Genomic DNA, 14,756 nt, shown 5'->3' with positions numbered 1-14,756 from the left:
TTGTCCTTAGCGTTATAGTACGACCGGTTACCGAACGTATTCCTCTCCGCGTACTTAATGTCCTTATAGTTTGCCTTCACTTAAGCTATAGTCGCATCTCGCTGCTTCTTAATCTATGCCCTTAGATCGACAACATTAAGGCGTATAAGCTTCTCTAATTCGATAACGACTCTAGGGCTCTCCTACTTCTCGTAAGTAATAAGTGTAGTAGCGATGTAGTTGTTAGGTGTTAAAGACATAGCCGTAGGGAAGGCGTAAGGAATCTTGCCGTACTTGTTAATAAGCCCGGAGGGTGTCTTGTCGGGGGCGGTTAGGTCTATGTAAGCTTTGCGCAGCATCTCCTAGTTACTAGCTTCGGCACATTCGAGAGAACTATCTATATGTATAGCTACGAACTAGGGAAGAATCGTTCGACGTTCGGTCTCTGCCTTAGTATCGACACTATGTAGTAGATGCGGAACCGTAATGCGAACATTAAATGCCTTGTAAGGAACATGTTCCTACTTAAGCTTATAGCGATCTAGGAAGTGTTGCGGCAGCACTGTGTTATTAATCTTCTGTACTGCTCCGTCTACGCAGTTGTTAGCCCTTATCTACTAGTACTATTCCTGAAAGATCTCCTTCTCGTACATCCTCTTAACGAGCACTGTATAGTCCTTCTTGCCCTCGTCTATTAAGGAGACCGTACCTTAAATCTGGTTAATACTACGATTCTCCTCGACTATATAGCTCACCGTAAGGTCGATATGCTTAAAGGTAGTATTGTTGCCCTTCTTAGTGCTTTTAGCGTAGTATAGGTACGACACTAGCCGGTGCTTATAGTTACCTCGTAGAAGAACATATAGCAGCTAGTATAAGATGTCCTAGCGGATAAGCTGCTAGATCTGAGAGTAGCATATCGTGCGAAGCTATCCGTAGTTAGGCTAGCTATTAATTTCGCGCTAATACTATAAGTACATGTCCATTTCCTTATTAATAATCTTGCAAAGGGCCTTGTCCTGTCCGATCTACGCGAAGAGGGGAATGTTAAGCGTGCTATTTCTCTTGAACTCGTTCTCCTAACCGGCCGTTAAGTATATCGCTTAGCGAGCCTTGTTAAAGAAGCCGTCAAAGTTGAGCTAGCCGAGTTCTCTACGTAGGACGTTATTATCGAAGCGGTACGGCCTAAGGAAGTCCGATAGTCGAGCCGGACGAGCATCCTTAAACTACATCTTGTACGTCTCGGAACCTGTCTTTAGCTAGCTAAGCTTATACGTATTGTACTTAAGGGTAGTAAGTCTAAAGAGCGTGTTATTCTTTGCTATTACATTCCCGGCCTTTACCTTAATTCCGAAGTATCGAAGCAGGTCCCTCGCATAATTGTAGCACAGGAACGTGCACTTATCCTTTGGCTTCGTACTGTCCGGATACAGCAGCTACAGGCATCGAAACAGCTAGTTCGGGGTAGCAAGACGTTGCGAAAGCGGAAGCCTCCTTAGGCTATTAATCGTAGCGATGATTTGAGGTAAGGCGTCCTTATAATTACAGGTCGTGTTCGTAGGTTCCGTAATAGGCATGCCGAGAGCGATCTGTATTTCAGTTACTACCTAACTTACTAAGCGAGCCCTTCCCGTAGTGCGAACAATAGGAGACGCGTAGATACTCCCTCCGAGACTAGGGCTAGAAATAGATCTGCCGGAGTATAGTGTTTGGGGGCGGCCGGAGCTACTCTCGGAAGGGGTACCGCGGATAGGAAGACTGCCGAGATTAGCTGGCTTTTCCTTAGTTTTGGACCGCGTGCTTATGGCGGGGGGTGCTTCGATCTGCTTCTAAGTGTTGGATCTAGACGCAATTTCCTTCTCCTTTCCCTTAGGCTTGTAGGGCACTATCTACCTACGACTATCTATGTGCCGGTTGTACGTGTTGCGCACGATGTTAATCTGCTCCTACGTAGGGCGATCGATTCCTCCTAGTTTAGCGACTATAAAGAAGTCCTTGGTAGTGTACTTAGTCCCTCTCGGATCTACATGTCCCTATCTAGCGCCCTAACTATACCGACGAATGTATTCTCGTAAAATAAGCATAGCTACTGTCGTACCCTTATCGGACTACGTCTTGTACTTCGAAGACAGCTTTCGAATCTCTTTTGCCATGTTCTCGGATTTGTATATGTATTGCCTTAGTTCCGGGTTTGCATCTATTACGTCCTGTCCCTATTCTTTTGTAAGGGCGTCGTAAATGCCCTTCTTACGGTTGCGGGTCCTCCTGCTATCCGTAGCTGCCGCCACCAGCCTCGGATAAGCAGCTGCAATACTGTCCTATCTAGTAATCCTCCCGGTTCCTAAGGTAATAGGGACCCGGTTTATCTGCACGAAATCCTACATGCCTACTGCAAACTCTGCTGCTTTTTTTAATCCTAATTCCAAGGTATTAACGATGTCTAACACTACTCGCTCGCGGTCCGCGTCTAGCATGCTCTTAAGAAGACTCTCGAGTTTTCCTAGCTCTCTAGTATTCTACGCAGTCGAGAAGGCTATACGCATTTCTTTATTGTTTGTTAAGGGTGCGCTCCGGAGGCGAGCTAGGATGTTGTCTATATCGGTAGTAGTATGCGCAGCTACGCTCGTTATTAAGGTGTGTTGTGTGCGCTCGGTGCGCTCGTATTGTTTCGAAGCTGTTTTTGCGCTAATGCGCTTAGGTAGTATGTGTGTTGTTTTGCGCTAATGCGCTCGGTTAGTATGTGTGTTGTTTTGCGCTAATGCGCTCGGTTAGTAAGTGTGTCGAGGGGGGGGGCTCGTAGAGGGTGTTTAATTAGGTCGAAGGTCTGCGAGGACGCAGATAAGGTTCGTCCAGGAGGAAAAGGAGTCGTTAGGGGAGGTGCAAGGAGATAGGAAAGAAAGAAGATGTAGTAGATGTTATAGGGAAGTCGGAGGTATAGAGAAGATTAAGGCTTTTAAGTAGGGCGAGCAGGTAGAAAGCGGGTCCCTTGCTTGTTTGTAAATTGTGTATGTGCTTGTGCTCGTAATTGTTAGAAGAGCTCGTAATTGTTAGGAAAGGCCTGTAATTGTTATATCGGTAATTGTTATGTCGGTAATTGTTAGTTCGTGAATTGTGTGCGTACTTGTGTTCGTAATTGTTAGAAGAGCTCGTAATTGTTAGGAAAGGCCTGTAATTGTTATGTCGGTAATTGTTGCGCACGCAGGTGCTCGCATTAGCAGTCTCGTAATTGTAGCAGAATATGCATAATTGTCCAGGAAAAGGCAGCCTAGCCCCTAAATGTCCAAAAGGGCGACTAAGCTTCGTAAATTGTAACTCCCTCCCCTTTAGGGTAGAGAACGTATGTTTAGTACGCTCTGAACAATAGTAGATTAGTCGTAGCTAGCAGAGACACCTAGGTAATGTCCTATCCTTCGCAAATGTTTACTAGACCCCTTTTTCTAAATAGTCTGGCAAACAACTAGGCCTATCCGGCAGTACTAGCGGCGAGGACGGAGATAAGGTCGTGCCGGGGGAGTCTTGTTATAGGCGAAAAGAGCTCCCTTTAACATAAAGAAATGTGTGTGTCTCTTTAGGTAATAATAATATTTGCCTAAGAGAGCGAGCAGAGCCTTTGCTAGACTAACGGTCTAGAAAACAACTATAGTAAGCCGAGAGCATACGTCGCTATGTTTGCCAGACCTTTAGTCTAGGAAATATTTTAATGCGAATTATAGCCGCACTTAGATTCTTAGGTACTATAATCGTTCTTCCGGGGACAGCGAGGATTCCCTTACCCCCTATACGATGTTCGGAGGTCCGGGAGCCGGTTCTCTATACTATTCGGCAGCAGGGTCGTCGCCCTAAGGTAATACCGGCTCTTTATCCTTACTCTTAATACTTGTAAGCTATTTAGGGTTTAAGTCCCTGCGTGTTAGCTTTTCGAGCTTATTAACATGCTTAAGGTAGTCTGTAGGGACTACCCGAAGTATGTCCCTAGACTATGTGCCTTAGAGCTCTACCTCGTCTAGCTCTGTAATCTTATAGGTGCTAGTGTCTAGGCTTATACTTGTTACTCGGTAGGGTCCCTTCTATCGAAAGGACAGCTTCTCGTAGGTAGACTTTCGCTCGCCTCTTTTTAACAGTACGAGCTGCCCCTTCTTAAGCGGCTTGTTGTCGACATTATAGTTTATATCCTAGTACTCCTTCTAGGCATCTCGTAGCCTGCGCTGTAGGGCGGTAACTTCTCTAACATCCTTCTTAGAGCAGAAGATCTGCCTTACTCGAGCGGCTAGCAAGTCTTTAGTTGTACGAACTATCTTCTAGTTAATTGTTTTCTAAGTGTCGTACCGCAGCTTAATAGGTAGGACGACATTAAATATATAGAAAAGACTTGCCGGCGTATATCCCGTAGACCTGCGAATAGTAGTGCGGTCTGCCTATAGTGCTACGTAGAAAAAGGATCTCCAGCCCTTTAGCTTGCCCTACGTATACTTTAAGAGGACGTCTAGGATGTTAGGATGTCTACGCTCGACTAGACTGTTCGCTTTAGGGTAGTAGGCGGACATACGACTAAGGTTTGTATCTATTTAAGCTAGTAGTACTAGCATATCGCCGTAGTTCTTAGGCCCTCTATTAAAGAAGATCCGGTTATAGGCTCTAGTGCGTAAGAAGACGTCCTTAAAAAGAAACTTCGCGACCTACTTTAAGCTTATACCTTAATTCTGCCCCTTGTTTACGATCCTTCCTTCCGGCTATCTAGAGAGAGACTCCCTAGCTATAATAATGCTTCCGGAGCTATCGACATAAACGACGTCTATATACTACGACTCGCTAACATAGCTATTGTATCTTAGGTGCAGTTCCGACATACTTGCTAGTCCGGACGATCGAAGAAGACACTTAGGGCACTTTCCGACGAAATCTCGGACCTGCTTATACAGTCCCTGCTAGTAATACCGACAAGCGATCTTTATATAGGTCCCTTTACGCCCTCTATAGCCGGAGGTAGGGTCCCTATAGAGGGTACGGATAATTAACTTCTGCTTAGACTCCTTGTCGATAACTCTGCATAGCAGCTTATTAATTCTTTTCTAGTACTACAGGCGGCGCTCCCTAACTAAGTAGCGAGATGCCCGTTTCTTAAAGGCATACTAGCTATTCCTGTTTACTCCTACCGGTCGTCGAAGGGTTAGGAGGTAGTATGTTATATCGCAGTAGAAGTCCGAGAGGAAGCTGTTAATGCTATTCCGAACAAGTTCCTCTTCTAGATTAGGGGTAATCTCTTCGGCCTCGACACGATTCGCGTACACTGCATATAGCGTACTATTAATTATTTCTTCGTAGTCCTGCTTATACTCCTCGTCGATGTTATCGGACTAAGTACGCAGTTGTTAAGATAGCGCATCTGCAGCACTATGCAGTCGGCCGGGAATATGCTTTACATCGAAATAAAACAGTCGTATCTATAAAAGCTACCTTGTTATTACTGCGTTAGGCAAGTCGGTCGGTAGTCGGTTTAACTAATAGACTAGAGTATTCGCATCTAGCTTAAGTAGGAAGTAAATACCGTAGAGATAGTGCTTTAGTTTCTTTAATGCCTTTAAAACACTGAGATACTTAAGTTTCCTAGTGTCGAACTTTCGCTCGTTCGGCTTCTAGATACCGCTTTTATACCGAGATAGGTGTCTTGTCTTGTAGTTGTCGACATCTCGTTGTATAAGGACTGCTCCGAACCTATCCCCGGATGTATTAATAGTAAGGATAATCTGTCCTCCTAAAACGTAGTCTATAGTCTTAAGAGCCGGTATAGTAACGAGAGCCTTCTTTAATTTCTCTATCGATGCGTTATGCTCGGCGGTCTAATACTAGCACACATTAGGCTTTAGTAGATTATACAGCGGAGCTAATACCTGTGCATACTTCTTAATCTAGATGCGGAAGTACACGACTACGCCTAGGAATACTCGAACCTCCTTAGGGTTGTCTAGAGCAGGCTACTTAGTAATCTTAACGACTCGTGCTTTATTAGGGTAACGGCTATGCATATTACAAACATACCCGATAATTAGTACCCCTATCGAGAACTATTGCGACTTAAGAGCTAATATAGTAAGTCCGGCTCTCTTAATGTCGGCAAGGACTACGTTAAGGTTCGTAACATGTTTAGCAACCTAACGTCGGATGCCGGGCTCGGTTTCCTCGTTATCGTACGTAGTGCGTGGACCTTTAACTCTAATGTCGTCTAGAAAGGGGCGAGCTCGGTAATTTATGTGCTCCTAAAGGATAGTAGTTATAATCCTTTAGAACTAAGCGACCGAATTCGTTCCGCCTATAGGAATCCCTGTGTGCCTAAACAGCCTAAGCGGTATATAAAAGGAGGTAAGGTCCCGATAGTATTCGGCTAGGGGTATTTAGTCGTATCTAGAGAAGAGGTCTATAAGCGAGGTAGTAGTGCACCCTGCGAAGTCTGCGGAAAAGGAGTCTGCGTCCGGTAGCATATTAGCATCTCTTAGCGTAACACGGTTTACTTCTATAGCTAAGTTAATAAGTCGGTACTTCTTCTCCTCCTTCTGTTCCTAGACACGCTCCCCTTCCGGCATAGAGTCCTTAGCTTTTAGTAGCTTTAGGTTGTCTAGCTTCTTTTGCATAATAAACTAGGGGTTCCGGTATGTACTATAGGATAGCTCGATTACTCTATTACAGGCTCGCTTACTAACTATCTGTATTACTACCTTCTCGAGGGCTGCGGGGATAGGGAAGTTCTTGCACTACTAGGCCTTATGCGGAATCGTGCGGATCTCTACTAGTAGGGAAACATCCTTGTTAAGGCGACCGATATATAAGAAATCCCAAGTAAGAGACTTCTCTCGTCGGAAGAGACAGGCATAAAAAAGCTTAAGTTCCTTCGGCTTTAGTTCGATCGTAGTCTTAAAGCTGTTTATGCGTTTAGGGGTAAGTCTCGAACCCTTCTCGATGTCGGAAAACTTAGGGATAAGGTACTTGTTATCCTAGGGGTGCGTGCTTAGTATAAGTTTGGCCTTATTTTCAAGACATCTCTGCCGCTAGTTAAAAGTACTACTAGGGGGCTTGCTTCTAGTATCGTAAATACTACTATTAACGGGTCTAATCTTGTCCGCCTTGCGTTTGTACATAGTATATGCATTCGGAGCGGATCCTGCCTTCTATTCCGCTTTACGCTAGAGGTAATCTAACTAGAGAATATCTGCCTACTTAATAAGCAGCGACGCTACTCGAGCTTGTAAGGTAGTTTCCTAGACTATATCCGAGGGATTAAGGGTGTATTTTGTCGAGGTAATAGTCCAGAACTCCTCCTAAGCCCTTACTTTATCCTAGGTGCTAAGGAAATGTTTGCTAGACCCGGGGTCTAGGAAAGGTTTCGGGTCGACTTCGACTAGCAGTCTCGTTCTAGACGACTGTAAGTAATCCTCTAGATAGTTGAATAATGCTACTGCGTTACTAGGGTGTCGGCAGCCTACTCGTTTCCCGACTCCTTAGGCTTAGTCGTATAAAATGCCTCGGTCGGACCGTACCTGTCTCCGTATCCCTTAACTCTAGTAAAGGTAATCGTTTGTTTGTTTGTTTGTTTGTTTGTTTGTTTGTTTGTTCCATTTACGTCCTGTAGGAGTCTATGACTATGTAGGACGGCTGTCTCGCGACAGCAGTCTATCTATGTACAATCGTTGTTCTCTCGTATCTCTTGACCTTAGGGAAAGACCCGTGCCTAGGATAGTAGCAAGCTAGTATCGAAGGACTTTAAAGAAAGACAAATAAGGAAAAGTAAAAGGAGTGTAGGCTAGACGGTCTCGTCTTCGCCTCTTGCTAGGTGCCAGGACCTAGAAGCAATCTTTGTATCCGAGAGAAAGGTAGTGAGGTGTTTCCGGAGTTCCTTATCTTCTACTATTTCTAGTAGAGATTGTGCTTGTCGTAGCGGTAGTGGCCTAAATACATCGTAGATAGGGCAGCTACATACGAGGTGTTCTGCTGTTTCTCGTCGTCCGCAAGGGCAGTCTGGCGTCGTTGCGTGTCCAAAGCGATAGAGATAGGACTTTAGGTATCCGTGTCCTAATAGGATAGTATAGAAGGCACTAGTTAAAGCGCGTCTTCCTCCTATTCTATGTTTTCCTGGCGAGCTCCATGGAAATCGACTAAGGTAGCTATTTGTATTCCTAGGTACCTTATTAATCTCCCGTTGTCTTGCTATTTCGTATCGGGTTTTCCAGACGCTAAAGAGATCGTCTTTTGCGTAGTTAGCCCTCTCGTGTTCTACGAAATGCTTGTATTGTCGGAGTCGATAACAGAGTAGTTGTATCTGTGTTCTCTGTCGTTTTTGCGGAAGTATCTCTCTCGAGTCCTCGTGTTGGACTTCTCGCGTATCCGAAGGCGCGCTTTGGATAGCGAGTCTTACGGGGTGGTTTTCGGGTAGCTTTGCTGCGCGTAGAGAGTATAAAATTAACTGTCTCTCTAGGCGTAGATCCGGGGGGAAGAGATTTGACTCTACTTCGGACGGGACGTTTGGGGCGGTACGGAAAACGCCTAGGATCTTTCTACAAGCTTTACTTTGTAGAGATACTAGAGGTTTTATGCTCTTTTTCGACCGCTACCAAACCGGGGCCCCGTAGTCTGCTATTGTAGTAACGCAGGCTAGGTAGATCTTTCTTAACGATATAGAAGACAGACCGCGTTCGGTATTTGCTAGTCTTTCTAATCGATAGAATGCTGCTTGTGCTTGTGCCGATCTTATTGCAATGTGCTCCTTAAAGGTAAGACCGGCATCTAGCCAAATCCCAAGCCACCTTATCGCTTTCTTCGCCGGGCGAACAATATCGCCGTTTGGAAGAATTACCGGGCAATCGGACCCTTTCCCTTTCGAGAAGTGTACTAGGTCTGTCTTTGCTAGGTCGAAAGTAATCGAGTTCTTCTTTCCTAGGTCTATTAGCCTTCTTGCCTTACGTTCTAGTACCTTAGAGTTCTTCTTAAGGGACGTAGACGAGGTAGATAGTCTAATGTCGTCGACGTAGGAACTAGGAGTAACTCCTTGTAGCGAGAAGAATATATCGCGCGTATAGATAAGAAAGAGGATAGGAGACATCGGGCTGCCTTGCGGAACGCCGATCTCTACGTCCTGGAATTCCTGTATCTGTCCGTCGAATGCTATTCGTAGGCGTCTATTGCTTATAAACGACTGAACCCAACATATAAGGCTGTGCGGAAGCCTTAACTGGATTATTATTCTTAACAGTCGGTTCTTTGCAACGTAGTCGTATGCTCCTCTTACGTCGAGGAAGATAACCGAAGTCTTCTTTTTCTTTCTTCGATTCTCCTCGATTTCGTTTGTTAAGAGAAGCACCGTATCGATAGCCGATTTCTTCTTTCGCCCTCCTAACTGCGAGTCGTGTAGAAGGGGCTTCGTCTCTGCGATAATCCCTAGGCGTTTTGCGAGTATTCTCTCGCTAATCTTGCTGAGGCAGTTTAGGAGAGAGATAACTCGGTAGGCCTTAGGGACCGAATAGTCTGGTTTTCCCGGCTTTGCTAGAACTGCGCCTGTCGCAACTTTCCAGCAACGGGGGTGGTGTCCTTCGTCGAGTAGCCTACTGTATATACGTAGAAAGGTAATAGGAATAGCGCCGTACGCTTTACTAATAATAGCTTGCGTAATGCCGTCTGGGCCCGGCGTTTTTCCTTTTACTATCTTCGTGCTATAGGCGGCAGCGAGTTCCTCTTCGGTTAGCGTAGTCCAGCCCCAATCCCCGGCTGTATACGCTTCCCAACGGCTAGGTAGAGGTTCCTCGGCAGGAGGGCGCGGAAATAAGGCTTCGGAGAAGGCCTTACATTTCCCCTCGAAAGAATCTTCGTTGTTTATCGTAGGTATCTGTCTTCGGCTGCTATTCCTAGTATAGGACATAGCTTTAAAGATAGATTTCGAGTCTTCTTTTTCGAGGAAAGCGTTCTAGTGGTTCTTCTTAGCTGTTTTAATAGCTTGGAAGTACTCGTTTCTCGCTTTCGTATATGCCTCCTTCTCGTCTAGCGTCGGCGTACGTCCGCAGGTAAAAGTCTGTCTATATGTTCTAGACATTGTACGGCGTAGCGTGCGTAGCTCTCTGTTCCACCAAGGTTTTGCGCAGGCGTGTACTACTTTCTCTGGGATTGCTCCCCGCATCGATTCGGTAATACACGAGGTAAAGGAGTCTGCGATGTCGTCGAGGGAGTTCGTATAGTCAATAGACGTCGCCTTGCTTATTAGGAGATCTGTAAACAGTTCCCAATCCGCGGAAGCTATATCTAGAACTACTTTCTTCTGTTGGGCTCGATCTTGCGCGCCAATAAGGTCTATAGATATAGCCTTATGGTCTAAGCCTGTCGGAATCGTTCTCCAGTCGATTTCTTTCGTAGATAAGGATCCTCTTGTGAACGTAAGGTCTAGGACCGACTCTGCGTCTAGGTGCGGCCTATAGAAGGTCCCGACACCTATCGTATTACGTAGAGTAAAGCCCTGGTCTTCTATCCACTCTATAAATTCGCGGGCGCTAGTAGTATCCTTTCCCCTCGGATCCCAGGACGGGTGTCTAAGGTTAAAGTCTCCTACTAGTAGAGTGTTTGGAAGGAACGTGTTGCGTAGAGAGTAGAGGCTTCTCTCTGTTGTTCGTCGGTTTTGCGGGTTCTTGGTATCCCGAAGGTCCTTCTCGTTGTAGAGATTAACTATCTGGATCTTGTTGCCCTTCTTGTCTGAAATAACAAAGGAAAGTATGTCGCTGTCGTCTAATAAAATAGGAGAGATATTAACGTTGAGTCTTGTGCTAATATATAGCATTGTTCTTGGCCGGATCGTCGAATCCGTAGTCGTTGGGAATAGCTGGTTGTACTCCCGGTGTGCGATAGATCTTGTCTCTTTGTAGCCTGTTATCGGGTCTTCTATAGTCCACGGTTCCTGGACTAGTAGAAGGTCGGCTTTCTGCTTAACCGCGACGTCTAAGGTAGACTCTGTAGCCTCGATAGATCGGTTAAGATTAACGTGGAAAATCCGTAGAGAGTGTTCTAACATGTAGAACGTTCTAGGGGCCTCCCTTTCTGTTGTATACGATCCTTCGCCTTCTCGACTCTTAGGCTGTCCGCGCCTACGTATAGACGGTTTTAAATAGCCCTTTTTGCCTCCTCCTCGGTGGCAAAACCTACTAGAACTGTCGCCCTAGTAAGAGTCCTTCTTCTCTCTTCGTTTGTTAGCCAAATCGGGGTGCCTGCGAGTTTAAGACCTCTATTAAAGGTCTCAATTTCTCGTTAAATGTCCTGTAGGCCCGTTGGCGTATTAAAGTTCGCGGTCGAGACGCCGTAGACTACGACCTTATGCTAGAGAGAGTCCTCTATTACCTGTGCCTCGCCTACGATATCGGTAACCTTAGTAAGGCTATCGATCGTTCGTTAGCGGGCTTTCTCTGTTGCAAAGTTTAGGACAATGTTACCCCGAAATGATTTCTTTATCGCAAGGACAGCTAGCTCTTGGTCTTCGCCTTTAAGAGCGTTGTTAATTTTGTCTCGGGTTGCGATCTAGTCGAGTTCCTTCTCTTTATCCTTTGGTACAAGGATAAGAGGCATCGGTTCTGCTTGTTCTTTCGGCTTGCTAGCCCTCCGGGAGACGGTCGTCTACTATTGTTGTTGTTGTTGTTGTTGTCGTTGTTGTGTTGTCTTTGTTGTCGAGGAGGTAGAGGTAGAGGTAGCGGATCCGCTGTCTCCCTTAACAACGTCTGCGAAAGTAGGCTTCTTCGCCTATGCTACTAGTTTCTTTGTTGTTATTTCTAGGTTCGAGACTTGCTTTGCGAGGATTTGGGACGTTGTCCTAAAGTCTGTACGCTCGGTAAAGTGCCGAAAGACTTCGAGAAGGTCGAGAACCTAGGTTTGTTCTCCTGGAAACCCGACTAGATCCCCCGCCGCTTCGACTAGTAGCTGTCGGGCTTGTAGGATCTTCTCGTTCGCGGGCGTGTAAGAGAGTGTTTGTTTCTTTCCGAGAGAAGGGCTGCGAGTCGGGGAGTTACTAAAATCGAAGGGGTTTTGCCTTTTCCTAGGTAGGAAAGGAAAGCCGGTTCTTTTTAGTAGTTCCTCCGGCAACGGCAGGGTTTTAAGAGACTCAAACGTAACTTCCTCGTCCCCTCTAGCCGTAGCTTTTAGAGTCTGAGGGGCTGAGCCTGCGTCTGTCATTTCCGTCTCGGTAGACATTGTCTTGTTGTTGTTGTTGTTTGAAAAGAGGCTTAGCAGTCTTACGCCGAGAGGGCTGCTTGTTCGTCTCTATTTCTAATCGCGTTCGGGTCCTAGCCTACTTGCGACACTAGGGCACTCTTCTCCCTACTATACAAAGTAGGAGAAGGTATACTTTAAAGAGGAGAGAAGAGATATATAAATATACCTCTGCTTCTAGGAAGTACTCTGGCCTGCAGCAACGTGCGTCTTTATAGCAGGCTTTAGAGGCGTTCTGCGGGTAGCCGTAGCAGGTTCGGGACAACCTTTGTCTCTAGGGAAAGGTAGGCCTATACTCTATACAGAGTATCTAGCTATATAGCTAGTACTACTACTCTAATCCCTAGAGGTGCAAATTCGTCCTTACTAAGCCACACTGCTCCTTTAGCTTCCTCTCTCGGCGGCGTAGGACAACAGGTAACTCTAGTGTAGAGAGAACTAAGTGTATGTGTATGTTTGTGTATCCTGGGAACACTGCTCTTGTTTGGCCTTTGGCTCTTTTAGAATTCGACCAAATTAGGCGTTTGATAGCTAGAATAAAAGCTCTCGTCGAGGGCTTTCAAACGGGCTACACGGCGTCCGAATCGGCGGCGTATTGGTTGTGTTGTGGTGTGTTGAAGTGTTGTAGTGTTGTGTTGTAGTACAGGTTGTAAACCTTCCTTGTGCAATGCCCTAAACAGGGAATATTTCGAGTGTGGGGGAGGTAAGGTCGGAATAAGGTTTCGGAGGTGGGGGCCAAATCCCGGAGTTCAGGGTCAAAATTTGCACCCCAAAGGGGGCAACAAGGTAAATCTTTGAACTCTAGTAGCGGCGTAGGTTTTGAGGGCAGCGAGGTGAATGCGGGTTCGTTGGAACGGCCTTAATAAGGGCTTTCGAATGGTGCGTGTTTGGTGATGATCGGGTCAATATTGGGTGTGCAATGGAAGTGCGGATGTCGATAAAGGTAATCGTTGTTCTATCCGGTATCGCGATTATGCACTTGAGGGACCCGTCGTCGTAGTTTACAGATCTAAGCCGCACCTGTCTAGTCTATAGTCGGCCGAGAAGGAAAGGTGCAGTCCGTATAATAAGAAACGACGAGTAGGTAAGAACTCCTATAACCTTAATCGGTACCTGCTCTACAATACCTAGGAAATCCGCACAGCTACTAACTATATTTATCTATATTAGCCGACAGGTGTGTATACTAACACCCGCTCGCTTTACCGCAGACTAGCTTATAATGTTCCCTTTAGATCCTTCGTTAATTATAGCACGACGCTCCCTATGTCGTTTTAGACTAATAATGCATTCTATAATAGGCGAGGGTATAATAATATAGTCTCGGTCGTTAAAGGACAACCTCGCGTCCTTAGGGTCTTCGTATAGGTCCTGCATTAGTCTCGGGGGTATCGTAATATATAGCTCCTTAACTATAGGACCGAGGAAAGTAGGGTTATCGTCTTCTATCTCTTCTACGAACCTATTGCGTATATAAAATCCAGAGGGCAGGATATACTTAGCGGTAGTACTGCTAAGTTTAAACTCGACTCGTACCCTATAAGAACGAAGCGGCTCGTCTATATTATACTAGTATGCTGTAGTAGTAGTAATGTTGTCCTCCTTAACGATAATCGACAGCCCGGCTTCCTTAGTAGCTATTACGAAGTCTTCTTAGTTCTAAGTATAGCGCTTAAGAAGTCCCCTAGCTATAGTAGGCGAGGTAGCGAGAAGCTCCCTAATAGGGATATTAGACAGCTGCGCTAGTATCCTGTCGAGCAGCACTTTTTCTATGTCTAGCCGCTCTTAAAGGTAAATATCCCTTCTCTACGCACCCTTCCTAGTCGTAGCAGGCTTCTAGTTCTTCTTTTTCTTTAGTAGCGGGGGGTTAACGAAGCCCTAAGAAGGAGGGGTAGGATCTAGATCTATGCTTCTAGTAGGGTCCTAGGTCTAGCTGTCGTTTGCGGACTGCGGCTGGTTACTAGTGTTAAATATACTATTACTAGTAAGAGTGCCCTATATCGACTGCGAGCCTTCTTCGACTACCTTTATATACTCTTCCGTATTAGGGATCTTGCGGGCATCGATCTCGATAGACACTGTCTTCTTTGGCTTTACAACACGGCTAGTATTATTACTCGGCTTAGCGGCTAGCTCCTTTCCCTTAGTCGTGCTTGTTAGCCTAGTCGTAGCGTTCGCAGATAGAGAGTTAGTACGGATCTGATTTATATAGGGGGCACGAGGGTCTCGCTTATTAATATACACCAGATCCTTAGGAACCGTACTTCTAGCGACGATGTTGCACCAGTTTCTATTTATGTTCGTCGCTAGTGCGGGTCCTGCAGGGGGACCTGCTGGTAACGAGGGTGCAGATTTTAAGGTCGGTGGAACAGGGCTAGGAACAAGTGCCGGATTAAGAGGTGTACTCGGTACACGTGTCCGAGGAGCAAAGGCAGCTGCAGGTGGTTTATAAGCTAGCTAGTACTTCTTAGCATCCTCAAGATTCGCATTAGCAGGCCAAGTAATAGCCCTTCCCTATGCTTTCTCGATAGCGGGAGCTATTATCCGGAGCTTAG

This window comes from Zymoseptoria tritici, chromosome 6 (genome assembly GCF_000219625.1).
Source record: "Zymoseptoria tritici IPO323 chromosome 6, whole genome shotgun sequence".
NCBI lineage: Eukaryota > Fungi > Ascomycota > Dothideomycetes > Mycosphaerellales > Mycosphaerellaceae > Zymoseptoria > Zymoseptoria tritici.
This window is presented reverse-complemented; position numbering follows the sequence as displayed.